Source organism: Cyanistes caeruleus, chromosome 32 (genome assembly GCF_971803275.1).
Source record: "Cyanistes caeruleus chromosome 32, bCyaCae1.hap1.1, whole genome shotgun sequence".
Lineage (NCBI taxonomy): Eukaryota > Metazoa > Chordata > Aves > Passeriformes > Paridae > Cyanistes > Cyanistes caeruleus.
In genome coordinates, this window is record NC_141733.1 from 801,495 (window position 1) to 816,412 (window position 14,918).

The 14,918-nt window shown below is 50.6% G+C and overlaps 2 long non-coding RNA genes across 3 annotated transcripts in view; one reads left to right on the forward strand and one right to left on the reverse strand.

Moving 5' to 3' along the window:
- Positions 1 to 14,205, forward strand: part of LOC111940485 (uncharacterized) — a 40,542-nt gene extending 26,337 nt beyond the window's left edge. The window contains exons 7-9 of one of the 2 annotated variants that reach the window (XR_015281256.1): positions 1,744 to 1,910; positions 2,891 to 3,498; positions 11,616 to 14,205. This is a non-coding gene — a long non-coding RNA (uncharacterized LOC111940485). Of the gene's footprint in view, positions 1 to 1,743; positions 1,911 to 2,890; positions 3,499 to 11,615 lie in introns of those variants that run through there. The other variant, XR_015281257.1, reaches the window with a different exon arrangement.
- Positions 1,531 to 14,852, reverse strand: LOC147647889 (uncharacterized). The gene is made up of 2 exons (XR_015281259.1): positions 11,614 to 14,852; positions 1,531 to 3,499 (listed from the first exon to the last, which is right to left on the reverse strand). It is a non-coding gene; the product is annotated as an uncharacterized LOC147647889 (long non-coding RNA).
- Between the last annotated feature and the right edge of the window lie 66 nt (positions 14,853 to 14,918).

Below are 14,918 nucleotides of genomic sequence, written 5' to 3' on the forward strand. Positions count from 1 at the left end.
AGGGCTTGGAGCAATCTGGGATAGTGGAAGGTGTCCCTGCCATGGCAGGGCTGGAATGAGATGAGCTTGAAGGTCCCTTCCAAGCCAAACCATTCCAGGATTCAGTGGATCAGTTGGCCAGTACAGCACAGGAACGCTTGCACCTTCCGGACTGGCATCCCCCCTTTTTTGTAACAGGAGCACCACAGGCACCTGAAATGACACCAGATACCAACCTGAGGCACTTCTGGCAAGCCATCCCTGCTTTTCCAATGTGCAGCCTCGTCAGGAATGCTGCAGTGATGTGCTTTGACCCAGGGTTTTATGGAAAACTTCAGTATTCCAGACTTAGAGATTTTCAAAATGAGAAATGGATATAGACAGAGGGAGAATTTTTAGGTTACCTAGGATGGAGTAGTTCTTTGGAAATGTTGGGAACCCAGAATACACTGAAGCAGTGCCTGGAAGTTTAATTATCCAAATATCAAGGATAAAAGAATGGATCTCACTGCTTGCATTACAGCAGCCCACAGACTGCTGTGATAAAATATCAGATGTGCATCAAAGGCAGTGTAAAGCCTCAGCCTCAGTGCCCATGCTGGCTCCACGAGAGCTCCATGTGCCAGAGGGATCTGCTGTGGGATTAGTGTCCAAATGAGGCCATGCCAGAACGTGAGGCACCTCACAGAGCCATGGGATGGGCCGTGAGGAGGAGGAGAGCAGCACTTAGGAGATGCTGCCTTGCCTTAATTAATTATGTGATGTTTCCAGGGTTTAATTTAGGGTGTTACAAACATCCTCCTGGCTCAGACCACGACATCTCCAGCACAGGGACCCACCTCAGGTGGCAGCAGGAGATGCTGTTTGGACAAGGGTATGAGCAGGGAATGTGTCACAGAATCCTGGAATCGTGGAATCTCCTGTGCTGGAAGGGACCCAGCAGGCTGTGCCTGCAGAGAACTGGCAGTGACAGCGCTGTGATCTCATTCCTGAGGTGCAGCTGTGGCCTCTGAGCTCTGATCTCATTCCCCAGTTGCAGCTGAGGGCTCTGAGCTCAGCATTGATCTAAAATGGGGTTTCTGGTGCTTTGGTGAAAGGTGGTGAATGGCAGGTTGATGTGTCAATGAGATATGAACAATTTTTCTCTGGGGAAAACAACCCCAGGTGTAATTATTAATCTGTTGGTAGCGCTTCTTGCTTTCCAGGGACATCTTCCCTGGAGTCACTCCTTGAGCTGCAGAATGGGACCACTCTGGTAGATTTATACCAGAGGGGAGAATCCAAATAAACATTTTCTGTCTTCACCCCTCCCTTTCTGATGTTTCACCTCAGTCTCAGGGCACAGCAGCATTTCCTGAGGATCTGGCACTGACTCCGAGTGTTGGGACTCCTGAGCTTCTACAGCCCAGGCCCAGCACCAGCAGACAGGGTGAGACAGCAGCTGAAGAAACCCCCAGAAAAGCCTGGGACACCCTCATGGCATTTTTTTTGGTTTTGAGGTCCCCACCCAATCTGTAAACTCCAAATGACCCCTCCCAACAGCACCACTGGTTTGTTTAATCAGTGATTAAACTGGAATTTTATTTCCATTTCCAAACACACTCTGTCAGTCTTTACATTCCCTTTTTGTGATAAAGCCAAGGCAACAGAAAAACACCATCATGAACCTTCTGTGGCAGAGCTTTGCTAAAGCAGGGCTGCACACCTGTGGTTCTGGTGGGACAGCCTGAGCTGCTCCCTGAGCTCTCCCCTTTCTGCCTGCAGGTAACTTTAGCCAGGAGCTGCTCACTGAGACTCTTTTATTCCTGGACAGTCAGAGCTGCTGCTGCTTCTGCTTGGGTTACAGAATCCTTTCTTCCTCAGCCTTGGGGACTGGGAGAGACATCGGATCCACCCGCTGAACACGACTGATTCCTTCCCAGCCACGTCAGGTTACTGCAGAGGCCACAAATGAGATGGATGGATGGATGGATGGATGGATGGATGGATGGATGGATGGATGGATGGATGGATGGATGGATGGATGAGGAAGGGATGGAAGGATGGATGGATGGATGGATGGATGGATGGATGGATGGATGGATGGATGAGGAAGGGATGGATGGATTCCCTGTGGGATGTGTGTTCCCTGTGGCACAGGGGCAGAACTGCTGAGCTCTTTCCTGGCTGTCCTTGGCATCCTGGCTGGAGGAGCAGGAAAATCTGAGTTTCTGGTCCTCAGCAAGGGAGCGTCTCACAGCCACTCATCCAGTGTGTTTGGACCTTCCTAATTAGCCCTCAGACATGACTCTGGCAGTGTTGGGAATCCAGGAAGCACCATTCCCACTTCACAAGGGTGAAGTGAGGAGCAGGAATCCAAAACTGCTGTTGAGTAACCTGAGCTGGGATTGATGTCTGGGGTCCTGCCCTGCCCCTGGGGCACCGTGTGCTCCTTTTTATCCAAGACTCTTGGATTTAAATGCCCTTGGGAAGAGGAACGAGAGATGGAGAAAGAAGGGAGAGCTGGAAGTTTTGCGGCTTTGCCAAGATCGTTGGTAACAACATATCACAAACTCATGAGCTTTTCCTTATTGATAGTGTGGGAACTGGTGTGCCCAGGGCAGGGCTGCCCAGATGAACTAATTAATGCCATTAATGTCATTTATCCATCTCTTCTGGCGCTTATCGGATGTTGTGAGGCCCTTTGGACTTTTTTCCTCTTGACTTAACTGCCTTTAAGGCACAAGTGCAGCCCTGAGGGACCATCCCTGCACAAATCCTGACCAAGCAGGGTGTCCCTGGTGTCTCCAGGGCCTTTGGAGGAGTTAAACATTAACTCCTGGCCAGCTCCATCCGTCCAAGGTCCAGGAGGAGCCTGCATTTCCTGTTCCTGCCCTTTCCTGGTGATTCACTTGCTCCTCCTCCCTGCCAGGAAGTCTTTGGCCTGGATGGAGCGGTGAGAAGGTGGAACAGGGACACCTGAGCTCTGAATGTACCACTGGAGATCAGCTCCTGATGCCTGGAGGGTTTCCTGGCTGGAACATAACGTAGCAAGAAGGGAAAATCCTGGGTACCAAAAGACCCACCTGAGCTACAGAAAAATGCCCTCACTTAGTGTAGCAGTGCCAAGCTGGTGCTCCTGGCAGGAATCCCCGTGAGCCTGTTGTTGTCCTGCTGTCTCCTGCTTGGATTGTTTTATTTGATCACATTAAATAAAAAGATAAAACCTTTTTCCCTGTGGCCCAGCAGCAGGGCAGGAGGCAGATGGGAAGAGCTGGTTTATTTGAAATTATAGCACAGTTTTTACACTCCAGCCTTGCCAAGGCTTTGGGTGTAGCCAGAGTCTGCCACAGGAGACGGATTGCTCAGGGCTGGCTGCCCCTGGAGCTCCACGGATCAGAGCAATGACAGCTCTGAGCTGCCCAAGGCACATCTCCCACACTGGGACTCAGTTTTGCCTGGAAAAGCTACTTCAGCACCGATGGAAGTTTGTGAAAATACAGTGGCACAATCTCTGCTGAGCTCAGGCCCAGAAGCAGAGCTGTTAAGAATAATATGTTACAGTTGCTGTTTGTAAACTCCTTACTTACCTTGTACCCCTGTCCCAGGATATTGTTAAGAATAATATGTTACAGTTGCTGTTTGTAAACTCCTTACTTACCTTGTACCCCTGTCCCAGGTTTACTTACCTTGTACCCCTGTCGCAAATTGCTGTACCCCATATTTCTTGTTCCTTGTTCAGCCAGGCCCTGCCCCCTCTCCCAAGTTGCTGTACCCTGCGTTTCTTGTTCTGTGTTCAGCCAGGCGCTGCCCCCACTGCTCCTAGACTCCCACATGGCAACACTGTATCCCTTTCCCGAGTTGCTGTACCGCTCTGAGGAGGAAGATGACATACTGACTTTTATGCAAACGAGAGACACCAGAGACTTATGGGATGCACCCAGACTGGAAAAGACCCCAAAACAACGAGCCACGCAAAAGGGAAGGAATAGAACCAGCACCATCTAACAAGGAAGACCCAGAGGAGTCCCCTGGCTTCTTTCCAGGGGCCGACATAACCTCAAGGAGACTCGACTGGGATGACAGCCTAGACTACGAGCCTGAAAGAACGAGTCTTCCCGGGGACTCCCGTGAGGAAGGAAGGCCCAGCTCTGCCCTAGTGACAGAGCTGCACGGATCCTCCTCTTCTGCGGTGTCCAGTGGGAGCAGTGGCGGTGTGCGCAACCCCTCGGGCCCCCACCCCAGAGCTGTGCTGCTTAATAAAGGCCTTTTTAAAAGGAGCTGGTCTCCTGGCCCGTTTATCACAGCTTGGGGGCTCGTCCGGGATAGCCACGCCCTGAAGAGGACCAGGGACGGGACAGCTGCCCACCCTATTGGGCCTCCGGGGGACAGCTGGCTATACCGGACCCAGAAGAACAGCCTGGGATCGACATCGCAGAAGAGCGCCGGATTGGGTAAGCCACCGGTGGCGGGAGTAGGAGGTGAGTGAGTGGATGTGTGAGTGAGACGGGGGCTGGCAGCTCAGACCCCCGGGGCGAGTGTGGACTGCCCAGTACCGCGGTTCCGGACTCCCGCGAGGGGGCCGGCCGGGAACGGCAGGAAGCGAAAGAGGCTCAGTTGGGCCTAGAGAAACGAGTGAGGCGTCTCCTGGGGATAAAAGCCCCCCCTCTGAGTGCGCAGAGGGTACCTAAGAGAGTGAGTGGCGCACATAGGGGTAGGCCCCTCTACTGAAAAGGGCTAAACGGCCTAGGCTGCTCCGGGCGTGTGGAAGGCCTAGGTGAGTGAGAGTCACACGCAGGCAATCTAGGTAACTCCCGGGGTGGTGTGTGGGGGTGCCTAGGTTCGGTGTGAGTGAACACACCCCCCCCGCTTGGGTACTCAGACGACCTGACCGGGGAATTGGAATTGGGGGTCCCCAGGCCCTACCGGCACCAGGCGGTCAGCGAAGGGCCCTCACTTCCCAGGGTCTGTGACACAGGACGTGCTGAAAGGCTCTAGTTGTCGCGGCTCAGTCTCGGCTCAGGGGGTTCCTGGGAAGGGAGGTCGTCAACCTGCTGCCGGAGAGCACAGGGGCAGGTAGTCTGCGCGGGCGGGCGAGGCAGCTAGAGTAATACACTCACGCATCCCTTAGCCGAAGCCATTCCCTGGTGGGCGGAGTGGCTAGGAGGCAAGGGGGAATTCTCCCACCACTCACTTACAGTCAGCCCTCACGCAGAAGCTATTCTCACTGGGGAAGGGGGATAGTCAGGGAGCGGAGGGGCAGGGGGTTCCGGGGTGAGCCCTGCTGACCAAATCTTGTGGACGGCACTGAGACAGGGACGGGGGAAGGTCCCAGGAGCGTCTAGTGCTAGGGTCCCCTCGACGTCGACCCAGGAGTGCTCATAGTCTTCGCTGGCAAGGGGGTCAGGGAGGCGAGGCGCGAGGGGAACGGGATTGGGGTGTAGGGAGGGGCAAGCGGAACCTGCAAGCCCCGCTGGGACCTAACCCCCGGGGCAAGCGGAGACTGCAAGCCCCAGAAAATTCAAAGTGTGAGTGGAAGGCCGGCCGAGTGTAAGAAAGGGTGTGGATTCTTGTGTGAGAAGAAATTGAGTGTATTCCCTAGTGTGAAAGGAGAGAGTGAGTTCCTAGAGTGTGAGTTTTTGTTGAGGTTTGAAAGGTCAGTTGTCCGTCATTAGAAATTTTCAGTTTGAGTAGGAGCACCTTTATAAAGTTTAATTTAAGTAAGGGCCAGTTTTAAGTTGGTTAGAAGTTGTGTTGTCTGTCAGTTCCAGTTTTATTCAGGAAAAGGCACCGTAAGTTTTAAGTGAAGGCCCGGAGATATGAGGAGCAATGAGACAGTGTTTAAGTAAGAGAGTAGGTCCCAAGGGGAATGAAGAGGCCACCAGAACCATTCCCCCCGATAGCCCACTAGGGCAAATGTTAAATTGCTGGGATGCACAAGAGGCCACCAAGGGCCTAGACCGGATCAAGATGATCCATTACTGTATAGAGGTCTAGCCCAAACTAGAGATACAAGGACAGTGGCCTTGGTATGGTACTAAAGATCCTTGGATGTGCTCCCAACTGTACCAGCATCTGAAAACCGGAAGAACTGAGCCCAGAAAGAGTATCAGGGTATTCTAGCCATACCTGCACCAAAAACAAAGAGGGACATAAGAAAACTCTTAAGCCTTTTTAGATATTGCAAACTATGGATGGAACAATATACCCAGAGCATCAAGTTTCTTTATGAAAAGCTAGTTGATTGTGAACCCATAAGGTAGACAGCTGAAGATGAAGCGTAATTAAATCGGCTGAAGGTTAAGCTGTCCTCAGCACCAGTTTTAAGCCTGCCTGACTTAAAAAAAAAAAGAATTTGATTTGTTTGTCAACTCTGAAGAAGGGACTGCATATGGGGTTCTGACCCAGGAATGGGGAGGATGTCGTAAGCCCATAGCCTGTCAATCCAAACTGCTGGACCCAGTAGCTCGTGGGTGGCCCACCTGCGTGCAATCAATAGCTGCTGCTGTCATTTTAATAGAAGAGGCCCAAAAGCTAACCCTACAGGGTAAGAGCAGAGTCCACACACCACATGATTTAAAAACAATCTTGAGCCGAAAGGCTCATCAGTGGCTGACAGATGCCAGGATATTAAAATATGAAGTCATCCTAATGGATACTAGCAATTTGGAGCTAGTAACCTCCAAGGGCCTGAACCCGGCACAATTTTTGTCACGGGAGCCTCTGCCTGAATTAGAACATGACTGCTTAGAATTGGTAAATCTCCAAACCAAAGTGAGGGAGGATCTGGGAGATGTACCCCTGCCCTATGGGAAGGTACTATTTACTGATGGTTCCTCCAGGGTGGTGGAGGGGAAAAGATATTCAGGGTATGCAGTGGTCATAGAGGTAGGGGAAGGAAAACTATAGAGGTCCTAGAAAAAGGGAGACTACCCCCCAGTTGGTCAGCTCAGTGCTGTGAGGTTCATACTCTAAAGAGGGGTCTGGACTTGCTAGAGAGAGAAAAAGGAACCATCTATACAGATTCAAAGTATGCCTTTCGGATAGTCCATACCTTTGGTAAGATCTGGGAAGAGAGAGGCTACCTGAACTCCAAAGGGAAGAACCTGGCACATGAAGGGCTGATTAAATCAGTATTAGAGTCCTTGACCAAACTCACAGAGATCGCAGTGGTCCACATGAAGGGGCATCAGAAGGGAGACTCCTTAGAAAGCAGAGGGAACCGACTTGTTGACCAAGCAGCTAAAGAAGTGGCCTTAGATCCAAAGGAATCAGTAAAAGTTTTTAAACTAGATGAGGTAGTAACTGAAGAAGACGGAAAAAAGAAACCAATATTTACCAAGAAAGAGTGGGAAGTAATAAAAAAATTAGAACTGTCTCAAGGAGAACAAGGAGAATGGTTAACCTCAGATGGGCGAAAGTTTCTGAACAAGGCCTTAGCCCGGAAAATATTAAATGAGATACATGAACTGACTCATTGGGGAACCCAAGGGTTGTGTGATCATTTTCTGAGAGAAAACCTATACTTGGGAGCAACATCTAGCAAAGGGCCACCTGGTTAGTCAATACCAGAGATTCCACCAACCGAGCAGGTCCTGCCCAGTCTGAGTCTTTACATGTAGTAGACGGAGACAAAGTCCCAGTAGTACATGGCAGAGGTCTGCTAGGGAAGACAGTTTGGGTCAATTCTACCTCGGGCACAGACAAAACCCATTCGTGGGGTTGTCTTTGCTCAAGGACCAGGTTGTACACGGTGGATAATGCAGAGAGATGGAACAACACGATGTGTACCTCAGGGAGACCTGATCATTGGATAAAAGGTTACTGCCATTGTCTGTACCTTAAACCACGCAGACATGAAACAGAAGGAAATGTGTAAGTGTTGAAGGTATGAGCAAGTGAAAGATGGTGTATTGAGTAAGTAAAATGAGAGAGTGGGGAATCCTGCAGCTCTCCAGCGTGGGGGGGGTCTGGATTCAGTAGCTTGTTGTGAAGCTTGACAGGGGCATGATGGATATACTGCTTGTATTTTTTTGGGTGGAACGGAGGGGAAGTTTCTATGTATGTAAATGTGTGCAGAGTTGGAATGTTAGTTTTAGCAGTAAGTCGATAATAAGGGGATAAGGGGTGGAAAGTCCTGGGTTGATTATGATGTTAAATTGTATCCCCATTTGTCCACCTAACTCAGACACAGGTTCTGTATTCTTAAAATTCCATCTGAGAGTAAAAGTGAGTGGAAAAGAAGCACCAAGTCTGTTATCAGAGACTGTACTTGCTCCCCCCGCATCGGGAGTTTTGACTACAGCACAGACAGACAACAAGACACAAATCGCCTTGGCTTTCCAACTAGCCGGAGCAGAGAGGTCTTCCTGGACTGTTTTCTTTACCTTTTTCTGAAACGAATCTAACTTGCTCTGGACTGGGGACTCGGGGGAGCGCTGGGAGCTTGCACCCGTGGACTACCGGGAGCCCAGCCTGGGCAGCGGCATTTTCCAGCGGCAGAGCGAACACCCCCAGGAAAGAGACCCTCTGAAGTTTGTCATCTCTTCTGAAGGGCGAGAGGTTTTGTAATTTGATATCATTCATTTTTGTGCTGGGTAGTGCTGTGCCTGTGAAATGAACAGGTTTTTTTCCACTTCTCTCAGAGAAATCTCTTCCCGAACTGGTTGGGGGGTGGGGGGAAAAGAGCCACGTGGGTTTGCTTCCCGGGGGGGAGCCCCCCCTCTGGAAGTTTTCTCCCAAATTTGCCCTAAACCAGGATAAAGAGGCAGCCAGAAATAGACTGAGAGAGAAAGAATATAAACAAAGACTGCAGAACTCTGCTGAGTGAGTTGGTTTAAGTGGGAGTGTTTTTAAAGTTCTTGTGGTTGTTGCTGTTAAATATTTTGATGTTAGCAAAGTTAGTTGAATGAAAACCCCACCCATTAACTTCTCCCACAGAACATTCTCCAAAAAGGGAACTAAATTAAAGAAGGTGGGAGAAGAAGGACCATACCATCTCTCCTGATCCCCCAAAAAAAACCTAAGAGGCAAGACCGGGTGAGGCTAACAGGGAAGGTGAGCCATGAAGCTCCCTAGAACAAAAGTAGCTCATACCGGACTCTTAGGTGGACTGATGTTGGTCCAGCTGGTGAGCATTGGGATAGGGGACAGTGGAGAAGCATGTACAAAGTGCTACTATCCCCTATATGATGGAGAGGATCTAGGATCACTGATGAGGGTCCACACAAACATCAATCCCACCTGTTTTGATCACACCAAATTGGAAACCTGTCAGGAGGAAGGAAAGACATACTGGATTACTAGAAATACTGCCTCATTTAGGCAAGGTCTGCTTGGAGAATGCCCTGTAGGAGAATCCTGGCTCTGCTTTGAACAGGAGGGACTGAATGATGTAATAAAAGAAAAACAATTGAAGATAAAGAAAGGTGATCTGGATGAAACACGAGGTAAGAACCTATTCATTGACCTGATGGAGAGAATCAGCAGAGAGTTAAACTTAACCAATTGTTGGGTATGTGGGAACACCCAGATGTCAGATATTTGGCCCTGGGAAGGGATCAGCCTGGCACCTTTAGACATTTTAAGGTGGAAATTAACTGAGCAAAAACCCCAGACAGGGAACAGGGGACGGGAACAATGGGATCTGAAAGCAAGAGTAATTGGGGAAGAATGCATTAAAAGGACAGGGAGAAGATACAAAACCCCTGTGGGAAAAATGGCCTGCAAAAGATACCCGACTGTGAAAGACTCAGGTAGCAGGTGGATCCCCCAAGAACCAAACAGGTATTGGGCCACTGGGAAGAAGGAAAGGGGGTGTATTTATCATGAGGGGTACAAACTGCATGAGTGCGCAGAAAAAGGAATAAACCCTTTTTAGGGGTTAAGAGAACTCTCAAAATACTGGGAACATCCTACAGACACACAGGACACTTTCTGGAAGGCCCCTGAGTATTTATTTTGGATTTGTGGGAGCACTGCATATACCCACCTCCCAGGAGATTGGGCAGGAAGCTGCACAATAGGGATAATAAAGCCTGCTTTTTTCCTCCTACCTAAGAAATCAGGGTCATACTTGGGAGTCCCCTTGTATGATGACTTAAAAAAAGGCAGTCGAAAGAGGAGGCATGTAATGGACCTACGAAGCAATCAGAAATGGAAGGGGAAGATCTGGACCCCTGAGGAAATAATTAAGACATATGGACCGGCCATGTGGGCCCAGGATGGATCCTGGGGGTATCGTACCCCAGTCTATATGTTAAATCGAATCATCCGTCTCCAGGCAGTATTGGAAGTGGTGTCAAACAGAACTGCCCTTGCTTTAGACCACATCAGCACACAATTGGCACAAACCAGGGCTGTAGTCTATCAGATTCGGCTGGCGGTAGACTACCTATTGGCAGATGAAGGAGGCATTTGTGGAAAGTTTAATTCCTCTGAATGTTGCCTGGAGATAGATGATAAGAGTGAGGTAATCAAAAACATCTCAAAAGAAATATGAAAGATAGCTTATGTGGGCACCCAGGAATGGACTCCTCTGGTGAACTCAGACTGGTGGAATGACCTTTGGTCCTTCAAAAAAGGGTGGTGGAAAAAAATAGTCTTTATTGCTGTCTGTGCATTTGCAAGTTTCTTGTTCCTGCCCTGTTTACTCCCCTGCCTAATCAAGACAGTGACTACCACAGTACAAGCAAGCATCCAGATCCCTGAAATAAAAGATAAGAAGCAGGCCAGGATCATGTTAATGGAGACTCAAAGTCAGGATCGAGAGCACAAAACTGCCAGGGAAATATATGAGCAATATCGAGAATTAAGAGATAAATATTCCCAAGAGCCAGAAGTTAATGGTTGATGCGGGCTAGAGCCCGATCAAAATATAAGAGGGGGGATATTGTTAAGAATAATATGTTACAGTTGCTGTTTGTAAACTCCTTACTTACCTTGTACCCCTGTCCCAGGATATTGTTAAGAATAATATGTTACAGTTGCTGTTTGTAAACTCCTTACTTACCTTGTACCCCTGTCCCAGGTTTACTTACCTTGTACCCCTGTCGCAAATTGCTGTACCCCATATTTCTTGTTCCTTGTTCAGCCAGGCCCTGCCCCCTCTCCCAAGTTGCTGTACCCTGCGTTTCTTGTTCTGTGTTCAGCCAGGCGCTGCCCCCACTGCTCCTAGACTCCCACATGGCAACACTGTATCCCTTTCCCGAGTTGCTGTACCGCTCTGAGGAGGAAGATGACATACTGACTTTTATGCAAACGAGAGAGACCAGAGACTTATGGGATGCACCCAGACTGGAAAAGACCCCAAAACAACGAGCCACGCAAAAGGGAAGGAATAGAACCAGCACCATCTAACAAGGAAGACCCAGAGGAGTCCCCTGGCTTCTTTCCAGGGGCCGACATAACCTCAAGGAGACTCGACTGGGATGACAGCCTAGACTACGAGCCTGAAAGAACGAGTCTTCCCGGGGACTCCCGTGAGGAAGGAAGGCCCAGCTCTGCCCTAGTGACAGAGCTGCACGGATCCTCCTCTTCTGCGGTGTCCAGTGGGAGCAGTGGCGGTGTGCGCAACCCCTCGGGCCCCCACCCCAGAGCTGTGCTGCTTAATAAAGGCCTTTTTAAAAGGAGCTGGTCTCCTGGCCCGTTTATCACAGAGCCAAGAGTCTCCCCGGCTTTGGATAAAACTTTGCTGTGGTTACCGGCATCAGGGGATCATGTGATGGCAGCTGATCTCTCCAACCTCCAACGTTCTCACTCCAGGCCTCTTCTGCTGCACAAAAACAGCGTCTGAGTGTTCAAAAACATCGTCTCCCTGCTCGGGTAATCATTTATTGATAGCAGAATTATCAGCCAAGTGTTGTTGAGGAAACTGCCACTGCTGGTGTTTCTGATCCTGCCAGGCCTTTTCCCAGCCACAAACCTTCAGCACCCTCACTTAAAGGGATTTCCAAACAGACAGTTTCTCCCTCCAGCCCAAGGACACGCTTTGGCCTGCTCAGCACAACATGCCACGTCTGTTGATTCTTCAAGTTTGGGTTCTCAGCCCAGGGAATTAAGGGGGAATCAGGTCTAAGCTGGACTCTGAGCCCCTTTGAACCATGCTGATGGAGAAATGCATGTCTCAAAATGACTTTAAAGGCACTCTAGGGAGAGAGAAGAGCAGGAACCCGTCACTTGGGAGCTGCTGTCCTCTCCAAAATCTCTCTCCTGTAAGGAACACAGCCCTGGATTTTTCTGGGACCCTCTTCCTGAGGGATAATGCAGGGTAAGGACAGGCAGAGTCAGCTCTGCCACAGGGTTGGTCCTCTGGAGAGATGAAAGGGAAGTGGTTTGGTGGCCAAATGAAAGTCGTGGCTTTAAAGAAGAATTAAAGCCAGATGTTTCCAGCAGCTGCTGAGCCCAGCCTTTTGTGTCAGAGGCACCAAGGAGGCCCTGGCAGCATCTGCACAGCTCCGTGGTGGGAACACCCTGTAATCCTGAAGGCTCCACCACGGTGCTGGAGGCTCCCTGGCTGTCTGGGAGGACACAACAAGAGCTGAGGCAGAGATAGTGAAGCCAGCTCGATATTTATTCCATGTCTAAAAATATTTATTCCTTGCTGATAGTGGGGATAGCAGCAGAGGGGTGGTAATTAAATTTAGCACCTTTGGACAAAATATTGGGGCCAAGAGGTGGTTGAGCCATGTTGGCATCAGCTCTGCAGGCACAGGGCAAGATGTGGGGAACAGAACATCACCCCTGAGCCAGGGACTGGCTTTGGACCCCTTGAGCAGGTTGATGCCCAGGTAACCAAGAGAGAAATCTGCTGTGCAGGGACCTCATCACAGTCAGGAGCAAGAAAAAATTCCTGCCTTTCTTGTGGTGTTTGTATTTGGCTGGGACTGAGTGAGTGCCCATTCCAGAGTGGATGGAACACAGGTGAAATAGCAGGAAAAGGGAAGCTGACTCCTTGTTTCAGCACAGTCGTGGAGGGAGCAGCACTTCTCACTGTGAGGGAGAGCCCAGACCTCGGGGCTGCCCGTGGAAGGTTCCAGCTCACACCCAGGAGCCATAAATCTCTCCCAGCGCTGCTCCTACTGCTCCTTCACACTCTGCCTCGTGGTTGTAACATTCACTCCTGGCTTCCTAAGGCCAAATTCCTGGTGCCCTCGGCGCTACCCTGAGGTGGAGTTTCCTCTTGTGAAATCAGCGGGTGTCCTGTTGGCTCTGAGGGCTGGGAAAGGCTCTGTGTCGTGGTCCTCATCTTCCTCCTGCCCCATCCTGGCTTCTGGGATGCTCCTGCTCTAGAAGAGCGGGGGAGATGCCCTTGAATCCAGCTGGATCCTCTCTGCTGGAGAACGAGGAATAAATCCATAAGGTGCGCCTGAAGCAAGGAAAAGTCAATAGAGCAGAGGGAGGTTGGTGACAGGAAATCCCAGTTTTTACTGGCATCGGCTCACATCAGATAATCTGACTACAACAAGAAAGAAATCGCTCCATATTCTGATTCCATGGAGCTGGGTGAGGAACTGCTGTAGGAAAGGAGATTCTTGCCTTGCCCTTTGCTTGTTCTCAGACTGGGATGTCTCATCTGTGTGTCCACCAGTTTGCTCTGCTCTGGAACACCCTAGGCAGGAGGAACGATTGTTTCTGCCGTGATTCCAAACCCAGCTGTTGGGAGAAGCTTTTAGGAGCTCCTGGGCTGCCCTGGATGGGGCTCAAGGGGGACTAACAGCAAAGAACCTTCCCCAGTGTAAACAGAGAACTGGTTTCACCTCCCAACAGGTGGCAAAAGGGGTCTGCTGTGGACTGAAGTTGGGCAGATCTTGGCAGCAAGAGCATTCCAGAATGGGTTTTGCAGTGCAAGAACAGTCCCCTCCCATTTATCCCGCTCCAAGTTATTTATTCGACCTCTACGCCTTTCTGTTTCTTTTTCTTTCACTCCTCTGTGTCTTGGAGCTGCTCCCCAGGGAACACCCAAGGATCTGCCAGCTGGGTGTTTGCTGGCCAGCTTGTGCTCCGTGTCTAATCTCCTCACTGGACCCTGATTATTCCCTGGCTCCGACTTATCCACAGGGATCTGTCCATCCCTAATTGCAGGTGATGGGGTTGGTGGGGTCCCTCATAGGGCACTGATTCACGGCAGGGAACCTGAGGGCTGCAATCTCCATCCTCCACCCACACCGCAGTGTTTGAATTCTCTTACCAAAACCAACAAGTTGCCCGTCAATACGCTGTAATAAATTTGGTGGATCTTTCTCTAAAGCAAAGTGAATTCAAGGTGTGTTTTCCTGGCAGGAATCCCCTTGGAGCATCATTCCTGCCGCTCTCCCCGTGCCTTTGGGGATGGACACCCAAGTCGGGGCGTACGACAGGACTTTGTGCTTGGGACTTTGCTCAGCCCTTCTGACACCTGAGCTCAGGTGTGTGATCCCCGCAGTGGGAGCATCACCTGGGCAAGGCACAGAACGGACAATTTGGGCTCCATCCTGACAATCCCTTCCCAAAAAGCCGAGCTGAACTCGGCCTGACTTCTCCAGGACACTGCCGTGGCCTGGTGCCCTGTCTATATCGGTGCTGTCTGGAGGAAATCCTGATTCTGTGGCATTCCCAGCGGAGCCACGGCCCCTTCCCAGCACTTCCCCACCCGTTCCTGGCCGGGGCGAGCCCTGGCAGCCGCTCCGGCCCCTTCCCCGCCAGGCCCACCCGAAAACTGGGAAAATCGGGAAAAAAAGGGACCGGAGCGGGCGGTGGGGTCACAGCGGGGTCTGACCGCGGAGCCGCGTGCATAAAGGAAGCATAAAGGATTTTGAGTTCTGTAATTATAAAAAACAATTAACGAACTAACCAACAACACCCCCCAAAACCCCAAATCCCAGAATTTTCCACAGCGCGGCTCACGACCCTTCCACTCCCTTAGCGGGGGACGCCGCTTCCCCCGCGCGGCGCTGCAGCCACCGCGCCCTCTGGCGGAGCCC